Genomic DNA, 11,518 nt, shown 5'->3' on the forward strand with positions numbered 1-11,518 from the left:
CTTAGTGTTAATGGTTCAAGTTTTCATGTATAACTACTTAATGATTGGAATGTTCTAAAAGAAGTCAAATTGTATCATTGGAAGTAGTTATTAGTTTGAAAATTTCTCTAGTTTTGCATGCTACTAGAAAATCAACAAGAACATCTTGGGTTTGACCAAAAAGTCCCTAGTGAAGTCCTTGATAGATTGGGGTAATTTCCTAGAGGTTGTTGAAGAATCTAGGGCAGTTAGAGTTAATTAGATTCTTCTAGTCATGATAACTATTTGTGAGTTAGTTAACTTTACTTCTTAGCACAATCTTCACTTATTATTATTAGAGTGTGTCTTCTTAGTTCATCAACTAGCTACTGAAAACAAAGAGACAAGAACACACGATGTTGGCTTTCTGCTAGGGCCAAAACCTCTCCCTCTTGGAGAGGAAAACCTGCACAAAATTCTTCTTATAGAGATTCTAATTAACGAATACCAAGACCATGACCCTTGACCTACTAGGCCACTCCAAGACCAAGAAACCAATCCTCTTCTTTGACACCGCTGAGATCATCATCATTGATGCACCATCACCGAGGTCTTTATCAACGAGATCTTCATATTGAGATATGTAGAGTTGCATGTAGATCCACCGATATCATGATAGTCTCATCATAGTTGTTCCTTCACTGAGATCATAACCTTTGTGACTATGTCTTCATCAAGAACGATATCATGATTGTCATAGGATTATGACTGCACTTTAATGTATGCCGAGATAGTGTGTCACTATGAGATCCTTCCATCTTAATTATGTCGAGACTGTGGTATTGTAGGATTCTTGTGACAACACTGAGATTTTCACTGAGAATGAGACAATGTTCTTTTGGCACTTAGTAATTGTTATGCCGAGAATACCTCATTGTCTTACCCATCCAAAAACCATAGTGATACCTCTCCATCCGAAGTACTGAAAAACTACCTTGATCCAAGATTCCTGTACCTCCTGTACCCTTCCGAAGTTTTGTGCCTCTGTCATCATCTGAAGTTTCAGAGAAGTCTGAGTTTCTGTGATTCCTGTGATGACTTTAGTTGTGTATATATAGTTGTCTGTCCATGTACTCAAGCCGACATGACAGTGTGAAATGTTGTGTCCTTTTATTGAGTCGACATGGTTGTACTTTAGTTATTTAATTCAATTTTACGCTAACATGGATGCATTTCTCATCGTTTTTCTTGTTGCCTTCTTCAAGAGGATTTGTGCTTGTCTTGGAGGGATGATCTAGACTCTAGGTTGACTCATATACATTACATAAATGCTCAAGAAGAGATCTTCATGACTTTGACTCTTTAATAATAAATCCTAAGGCTCTCAATGGGAGCCATCTATAAAATAAACCTCTTGCTCATGAAACCCATGCATCAAGGCATAATGATAAATTCATTTTCTTAAAAATCATAATTACAATGTCATGAAGACTGAACCTAGTTACACTTTCTTCAATAGAGGTCCCCTAAGTCCCACAAACATTTGAACAATGGGTATATGGTTTTTTTTGGGTGTGGATGGGTCATCATGCAACATGGTTGGAAATCAAATGCCACATGGCAATAAAGAGCCACATTCTCTAAAGAAAAGTGAGCACGCCCATGCTAATTAAACCATACATATTAAGATTTAAAATTGAAGTGTTTTGCAACATAAATCTCTACCATGAATACTCTATGTACAGTTTGAACCAAATAGACTATGCATATGAAAATTTAAAATTGAAGTGTTATGCATCATAAATCATTACCATCAATACTTGTACACAATTTAAACCACAAACAATATGCTTAGGATGCCAAATTTATAACACTTTTGTATACCATGCATCTCAAGACATATAAAAGGCTAATGATATTAGGAAAATAACATTGTCACCTTTCCCCTAATTCCATTTGAATGACCTAACATTTTTCCCACATGCATAAGAAGACAACTTTTATAGCTAGGTATTAAATTGTTTTCCTTATGATGAATAAGTATGCTAAATGTTAAAACGACAAATAGTGCAATTATTAGAAAGTTAAAGGTCCTAGATGGTGGATGATGACTAATGACTTGTAAAATATGGTATAGATATTTGTTATATAAGACAACAATTAACAAGGAGCACATTGATCACTTCAAATTGAAGTGCAAATGTGAGTCATTTGACTCGATAGTGATGAACATATGATACATTTGTTTTTATTGAATACTAATATTTCTTTCTCATTGCTTCTTTCTACACTTAAAGTAGGTCTAAATCAACATAGCACTTATCCTTGATCATACTCGATAAGGTAACTATCAACTCATCCAAGGTCAACCATTACTCGCACATCCTTGTTTAGGTTTCACATTGTACACCAATTACTATATCAAGACAAGTAGATATGTTCATCCTACTTTCCTCAATTAGGAAGTTTGAATCACCATTTTGTAGTGGGAGACAAATTTCTATTCAATATCCTCTTATTTAGTTAGCCTTTTTTTCGGAGTTTTTATTGCATAGGTTTTCCCCATATTTTCTTTTCCTTGTAAAAACATGTAAACTATTTTTAAAGAGCCTATGGCTTTTTGTTTAACATCTCCAACTAGAGTTATATAAACTTCATAGCAATGCTATAATCAAAAAATACAAAATTCCATGAGCATATATAATACTTACATATAACCGTCCATATATCTAAAAAATGAAATAGGGCTTTGAGCCACATACCCTATCATATACAAAGTTTGTAAGCCTATAATGTCTCCAGAAAAAGGATTGTTCATAGCTGAAATGTAAAGTATGTTAGGGATATAGGGATCTTAATGAAACTAGGAGGGTTAATTGAGCTTCCTCCTGTTTAATCTCCATGTCTCCACTTGAATCTCCAACACTATTTTAGTTTATGTTTGTATGATCTCTCTCTAGATATGTTGTAATGAAATGGATGAGAAAGAAGCTATCAATGCTCTCACTTGGTCAAACAATGGCCTCAAATTAAGGTTCTACATCTCAATGAATCGTTTTGTCTAATCAATAACTAACTTGGAGTCCCTCATCACCTAAATGTGACCAATGCCTCTTTCCTTCATGAATCTAAACGATATTGCCAATGCCTTCCATTTTTTGATATTATTAATGCCTTCCCTAGTCCCACTTTGAACGAATTTTGTGTGCTTCTAAGAGATACCTCTCCATCACCACAGAAAGTAGGTCTTGGCATGAACCATAAAAAATCCCATGATTTATTATTATCTAACTTTAATCCTCCCAGTTTCCTTGGCCTTTTGATTTTTAGGGCTTGCTTGATTCCCCTTCAAAACAAACTATATTTGATGATGTAGTTGGAGGAAGGATTCCTTGTCTATAAAGATACTTTCATTTCTACTTAGGATGCAATTTAGGGAAAGGATATGAACTGCAAAATGACTTTTTCAACAAAACTTTTCTTCATGCATTCCAAATATGGGCATTCCTTCCACCTTACCTTACCTTTTGTGATGTGGAAAAATCTCACTAATGAACACTAAATAATCCCTATCACTTTGTTGGACCTAATGTAGAACTCCATACCTCCCATGTGATCACATTCTATCAACAAGTGATTAATGCCTTCATTAATGTTCTTACATAGATTGTAGATATGAGGTTTGTGCTTTGATATTTTCTAAAGTATCCCATGTCAAAGTTTTTCTAGCTAGTGACAACCAAATGAAGATTCTAGATATCATTAGTGATTTTATAAATTTTTCTCCACACCACATTTTTTCTTATTTTCTTCCATAAATATGGACTTGTACCCTAATTTGTCAATGTACTTACCCTGAGGTAGGTTTTTGTATCAGACTGGTGAGTCCCCTTTCAGACTTAATTTAAGATGAGCCTATAATAACCTCTTAGTGATTCTGGACTAATCCTCTACTAGAATACATACTAAACCTAGTGCTTTTGTCTTCATCCATCCTTGCTACCATATATTGGTGTGCATATAATACATTCTGTCGACCAAAATGGTAATGCTTGTTGAGAAATATAGGGCATCAAGATTATGTGATTTCTCTATTAATGATAACTGTTTGTGAATGCTTTTTACTTCAATAGATTAAGATCTTCTCTTTAGTTAGATTATAGTGTTCTTCATCAAACAATTATTAAATCATAAATAATAAAGAGACAAGAGACACAGAATGTAGGTTATTAGCCAGGGCCAAACACTAACTTCTCTTTCCTTCTCGGCTACCCTTCATATTTCAGTTTCATGAATCAGTCTTGCAACTTTTCAGCTTCCTTAGAAACCCTAGTTGTAACACATGTGAGAGATATATATGGAAAGTGACCCCTTGATCTCCTTCGCTTGGTCTAAATAACTTCCTCCTTTTACTTGGCTTGATGAATTGACTTGTATGCTTCTTGATTCAGCTTCTGATATAGCAGAGCAGACTTTGACCCTTTTTTGCAGCAGATAGCACTCATTTTCCTAACAAGTGTGGTGGATATCAACCCTAAAACAAACCCAAGAAAATTGTCTTCTAGTTTTTCCTTCTTCACTTGGTGAGAGAGACTTCTTTTGAGATTTTCACACTTCTTTTCTAGCTTCAAACCTTGACCAAATTTCTTGACTTAATGAGAGTCAAGCTTCCTATTTATAGTGATTTTCCCATGTATATAAGCCGACTTGACAAATATCTAGGCTGACATGTTCTTTGGTGAGATGCCATTACTCCATCTTAACGCTGACTTGAAGGATATGCTTTAGCTTGGTCTTGGAGGGCCTTTTTATTCTTTTAATGACTAATACAGATGCGTAACATGTCCAAGAAGGGTCCTTCATACATGACATTGACTCAATTTGACTTTATGACCAATCCTAAGGGTTCACAATGGGAGCCTTACTTAAAAATAAAATTCCTTGCTCATAAAACCCATGAGACAAGCATTGCAATAATAATTTTATTTTTCTTCTTTGCATCAATTACATAAAATTACAATTACATATGTCATTATGAAGACCGAACCTAGTTACACTTTTCAACACTCCCTCTTAACTAGGGAGGTATTCATAATGGTATTTGGTCATTCTCATTCTGAAGAATTCTCATAACAAGAGTCGGACTGGTAACCCATTTGTATAGCATCATATCAATAAACATTGTCACATAGCAAGGCCTTGACTAACAACTCTGTCTCTCCACAATATCTGAGCTCAGTGTTGGCGAAACCAAAGATGTATAGACACCCTCATCATTGTCTCTCTCAGAACATACCCCACTTGGGTTTTCACAGTGTGTTCCACCAAGGCTATTCTTATCTTGGATTCCCAGTCCTCAAAGAATATTGGTCCTCTACGACTACTCTTATCTTGGATTCCCTAACTCATCCTCAAAGAGCATTAGATGCTAGATGTTTACCCAATCCTCCATTATATCTTCCCAAGTGAAGACAAGAATGATGTGTCTATCTCTCCCTCTTAATTAGGGAGGACATACCTATTCCAATGAAGGAATGTACTCATTCCTACAAAAGGAATGTACCTAAGCTCCCTCTTGGCTTAGGAATTTTGCTTCCAAGTTTCTATCAAGTAAGAAACTTGTTTCTAGGCTCCCTCTTAATTAGGGACCTACATCATCTCCTTAGGTCGAGATGATGGGACAAACAACTGCTTGAAGAACTCCTCCTCACGATGTCATGAACTTCTCTTATTTATTCAAGAGTCTTCATGTTTTGGGACTTCTTCGTAGGGCACAAACCATCCATCACTTTCATCCATGAGTCAGTCATGTCATTATTCCTTTCATCAGAAAGTGATCCATCAGTTCCTATCTGGCTTCCTTCATGCCATGCTGCCTTCTTCATGCCATGTTTCCTTCATTCCTACAAAAGGAATGTACCTAAGCTCCCTCTTGGCTTAGGAATTTTGATTCCAAGTTTCTACCAAGTAAGAAACTTGTTTCCAGGCTTCCTCTTAATTAGGGACCTACAACAGCTCCTTAGGTGGAGATGATGGGAAAACCAACTGCTTGAAGAAATCCTCCTCACGATGTCATGAATTTCTCTTCTTTATTCATGAGTCTTCATGTTTTGGGACTTCTTCATAGGGCACAAACCATCCATCACTTTCATCCATGAGTCAGTCATGTCATTATTCCTTTCATCGGAAAGTGATCCATCAGTTCCTATCTGGCTTCCTTCATGCCATGTTGCCTTCTTCATGCCATGTTTCCTTAAGGATCTTTCATCCTACTACATGGACATCATGGGTGGAAGATATCCATAGATATTCCCTTGGAAGCCCTGCATAAGCCCATCCATATATCATTCAAAAATAAAGGAATGAACATTAAATCAAAATTACCTTTGTGATGGTCTTTCATTATGACTTCTAGTTTGCATCATCATCCCGCATACACATTGACACATCTCCCAAAGATATATATTATCAAGGGTCTCTTTCTTTTTCAGACTTCATCAGATTCCTCATTACTTTCATGGGGATATCCTAGTTAAATCTCCCAGTCCTTGGATGTTGATTGCGTTTTTCCATAGTTGCATATTTCATGATCTCTTTCTTTCTTTCTTCACACATTTCCTTCTAGGAACTTACATTCATAGTTCCTCTAGTTTTTTCAACCACCTTTAAGGACATATTCTATTGATTTCATCTAGACAACTTGTGACCCATGCCTTCCTGCATCCTTTCAAGGGAGGATATCCTTTCTTTTGATCATGCTGTTGAGATAGAGCATTTATCCATGCTACCTGAAACCATATGACATGACTCTACAATATCGAACACAAGCATACATACCTCATTTTCCTTTAGGTCATCCAGACTTCCTTCAACAACTTCCTTTATTGAAGGAACTTCAATCCCATGATCTGCTTCACCTCTTTTGTCATCATACCATGAACTCCACAAGTTGGAATTCTTGATGAAACCCTTGCTTCTTTTTTATTGGTGAACCTTCCGACGAAGATTTCCAATAGAGGATCTTGAGCATCCTCATCTAGCAGATGTTTCCTTTTGATAGATTTATGATGAGCCATGTACTAGATGACCTTTTCTTTCTTTTCCCATACTAATGAGGTTTCCAAGAGTTATATCCTTCCATGGGTGACTGTCATGGACTTCAATTTCAACCATCTTTCATGCTTCTCTATGATGATGTCACGAGCTCTTGCTTTCAATGCTTCTATGATGCCATGATGCACCCCATCATTTTTCTTAGTGAATCATGATAGCCATATCTTAAGACTTAAGAACAAAAACTTTGAAAATAACTTAGGCGAGGAAAACTATCTCAGTCATAGTAGAGATATCTTACTTCCTCTTTCTTGATCTTCTTTTTTTAGCTTCCTCCACTTCTTCAATGATATGGGAATCTTCTCTACGTCTTTTGTTCTTTTCCTTCTTGAGCTTAGGATAATCTCTTTCGTAATGCCCATATTCTTGACATCCATAGAATTTAATTAGCCATGTTCCTTCTCTTTTTCTGAGAACCAAATTTCCTAGAATTTCCTCTTCTTTTTGTCATAGAAACATATGCTTGATTTTTCTCACTGGATCCCACATCAGTTTTAGCCTTCAGTCTAGTTTCTTCAATCTTGCATAGTGACTATAGATATTGTAATGGAGTAGCTTCTTTCTCCCCATAAATATTTGAAGTAAAGTTACCCCATTCCTCTGGTAGTGCATTTAGTACTACAATGGTCATCTCCTTGTTAGACATTACTTCTTCGAGATCTTGAAGTTGATCCCTTATTTCAGATATCCTCATAAAGTATGAGGCTATTCCTTCTTCTTTTGATATCTTTAGCTTGTAGAGTTCTTTCCTTAGAGAGATGACTTCTCCTTTAGTGCTTACAGAAAAAAAAAAACTCTACCAATTTGTCATATATTTCTTTCGAGATGTCGAGTTTAGATACATATGGAATGAGGGGATCCTTGATGGATTCTATGAAAATCCTTTGAGCCCTCACTTCCCCTTTCATAAATTTTGCAAGTGCTTGAGCATTTTCTTTCGTTGGTTTGGTGATAGATCCTTTGACATGATCCATAACCTCATTTTCAATGAGATTCAAAATTTTCCTCTTCTTCCATGCAATATAGTTTGAAGCCCCAACCAATTTGTTGCTTTCCTTGTAAAAAGACATTTTGACATATTCGTACATAAATATACTGATTTGAGAAGATGCTTCTTCCACTTGCTTTCTCCTTGAATTTGATGATAATATATATGATAAAGAACTTCTCCTTGATGAGGATAGATCTCTTCAAGACTGATCCTTGAATTCACAAAGAATGAGATCACTTTAGATCCTTTGATGGAGATTCCCTTGTTGATGATGATCAATGATGACTTCTTGATGCTTCTTGGATGATATTTTATAATGGTAAGGTCCTTGCTTCAATGAGAGGAAATTTCCTTAGGACTTTTGAAGATGATGAAATTGTCCTTGATCTAGAAAGGAACTTGATTTATAAGTCCCTTCAACTTGAGTAGGGTCTTAGTGGTCTTTGGAGGGTCCCAAAACTTCTTCTTGGTGTAGACTTTTTATTCAACTAGGGTTTTGATACTTCTTTCCAAATCTTGAATTCACTTTGATATCCTTAAATTTTCTTTGATATCTTTCTTGAGATTTGATCCTTGAGTGTCACTTGATAAGATGCCCTTCCTTGAATTTGTCACCTTAGCTTTGATACCATGTTGAGAAATCTAGGGCATCAAGATTAGGTGATTTATTTATTAATGATAACTGGTTGTGAATGCCTTTTACTTCAATAGATTAAGATCTTCTCTTAATTAGATTATAGTGTTATTCTTCCTCAAACAACTATCAAAGCATAAACAATAAAGAGACAAGAGACACAGAATGTAGGCTATCAGCCAGGGCCAAAACCTCTCCAACTTGAGAGGAAAACCCAAACAAATTCTTCTTCTTATAGAGACTTCAATTGATGAACACCAAGACCAAGACCCTTGAACTATTTTCCTCTCCAAGACCAAGTCACAAAGCTTCCTTAGTGAGTTCCTTCTTCCTTGAGTCAGCGATGGTTAAAACACTAACTTTTATTTCCTTCTCAGCTACCCTTCAAATTTCGGTTTCTTGAATTAGACCTGCAACTTTTCGGCTTCCTTAGAAACCCTAGTTGTAGCACATGTGATATATATATATATATATATATATATATATATATATATATATATATATATATATATGGAAAGTATTCTTATTGATTTAGCTTCTAATATAACAGAGCAGACTTTGTCCCTTTTTTGAAATAGGTAGCACTCCTTTTCCTTGCACATGTGGTGGAGATCAACCCTAAAACAATCCCAAACAAATCATCTTCTAGTTTTTCCTTCTTCGCTTGGAGAGAGAGATTTCTTATGAAATTTTTGCACTTCTTTTCTAGCTTCATACCTTTACCGAATTGGTTGAATTCAAATGAGAGTTGAGCTTCCTATTTATAGTGATTTTCCCATGTAGATGAGCTGAATTGATAGAGATCTAAGATGACATGTTCTTTGGTGAGGTTTCATTACTCCATCTTGAAGCCAACTTGAAGGAGATGCTTTAGCTTGGTCTTGGAGGGATTTTTTATTCTTTTAATGACTCATACAAATATGTAACATGCCCAAGAAGGGTCCTTCATACATGACATTGACTCTTTGACTTTATGACCAATCCTAAGGGCTCACAATGGGAGCCTTAGTTAAAAATAAAATTCCTTGTTCATGAAACCCATGAGACAAGCATTACTATAATAATTTTATTTTTTTCCTTTGCATCAATTACATAAAATCACAATTACACATTTCATTATGAAGACCGAACCTAGTTACACTTTTCAACAATGCTAAGGTTGCTCAATCTAAATATCAAGGGCCGTGGGAGATGATAATTCCCAACACTACCTACTCAATGGTTGAGCCCTAACCTCACCCTTTTTCCATCTCAAATCCTCCATGATAAATAATTCCCTAAAATAGAGAAGGGCACAACCAATTCTTTTTAGATTAGTGAGGCATTGACGTATGTTTTAGTATGAGCTTTGATCCAATCTTCAAAAGACAATGAGTCTACATATTTTAAACAACTTTTTTCTAAAGTCCCTCACTATTATAAATCCTCCAAAGTATTTTTGCAACTAAAGCCTTCCCAAAATAATGTATCCAATTTAGTCCCTATCCTTGTACCACTCTGACTTAGCAATTCTTTTCCATTTTATTAGTCATTCCATCCCTTTACTCCCCTCTTGTCCATAAAACATGAAAATATTTCTTCCTTATTTCTAGCATGTCCATTGTGATATATGCCATTTATATCTAGTCAACATGAATAGATTTAAGAATTGATTTGACCAATATAAACAATCCTCCAATGGAAAAACACAGAGTACACCGAGTGGTATTTTTTTTCCACATTCTAGAATAGCTAGATCCAACAAGTAAATAATAATCATTGGGCTTAAGTATAAATCCTAGGCTTTGAAACCTTTATTTAATTCAATTCTTTGGAGAGAAAAAATATTTTTATTATGTCTTTTAGACCTTATTGAAATCTATTGAAAGAAATAGTAGATTTTTGGGCATTGGTTTCGATCCTAGTATCTTACTATATAATTGCAGAGTCTCCTTAAATTTGAGAACTTCACTTATGAACTTTCCCAAACAAGAAGATATCGTCAACAAACAAAAAATGTGTCAGAGCCAATTGTGTTCCAATGTTTATGCCTTTGATTCAACCATTCCCTACAAGCTCCATTTATATGTAACTCAAACCCTCTGTGATTATAAGGAACATTAGTGGAGACAAAGGGTAACAATATTGAAGACCTCTTGTAGGTTTGAAAAACTATAGGCTGACCTAGAGATCAAAACTAAGAAGATTATAGAATTGAGGAAACTAATTATCCAACTGACAAAGGGGACATTGCATCCTATATAAATGAGGATTAATCTTATATACAACCAACTTACACTATCATAGGCTTTGGGAAAATCTAGCTTATTCACCATAGCTTGGGTTTGTTATCCTTGACCATATGTAAAGCTTGATCTTAGGATGCCCTTATAGCATTATGAATTTTCCTATTCCTTAAAACCAAATTGCTCTTTTGAAACAATATTTGAGAAAAAACTCTTCACTATGCTGGAAATAACTTCAAAAATGGTTTTATAACAAACATTATGTAGTGACATGGGCCTAAATCCCTCAAATATTTGGGGTCATCTCTTTTGAAGATCAGAGCTACGAATGTAGAGTTGATATTTCCAGGTACCTCTCTTGACAATCTATGCTCTTCAATTACTTTAAGTAGATCCTCCTCTAATAAATCATAAATCCCAAATAAAAATTGATTGTCCCTTTAATTAGACTAGGCATTTTATCCTTTTGAAAGGACTCCACCATTGATTTTAACCTTATGTTGGATATTTCATACATTGGATTCTTGTTTTCCTCCTCATTTATAAATCTAGGGAACAAAGAGGCCATCTTTATTATCTATGTTATATTTGCTCTTT

Source organism: Pinus tabuliformis, chromosome 7 (assembly GCF_031772625.1).
Source record: "Pinus tabuliformis cultivar Carrire ecotype Pingquan chromosome 7, CPIR1, whole genome shotgun sequence".
Taxonomy (NCBI): domain Eukaryota; kingdom Viridiplantae; phylum Streptophyta; class Pinopsida; order Pinales; family Pinaceae; genus Pinus; species Pinus tabuliformis.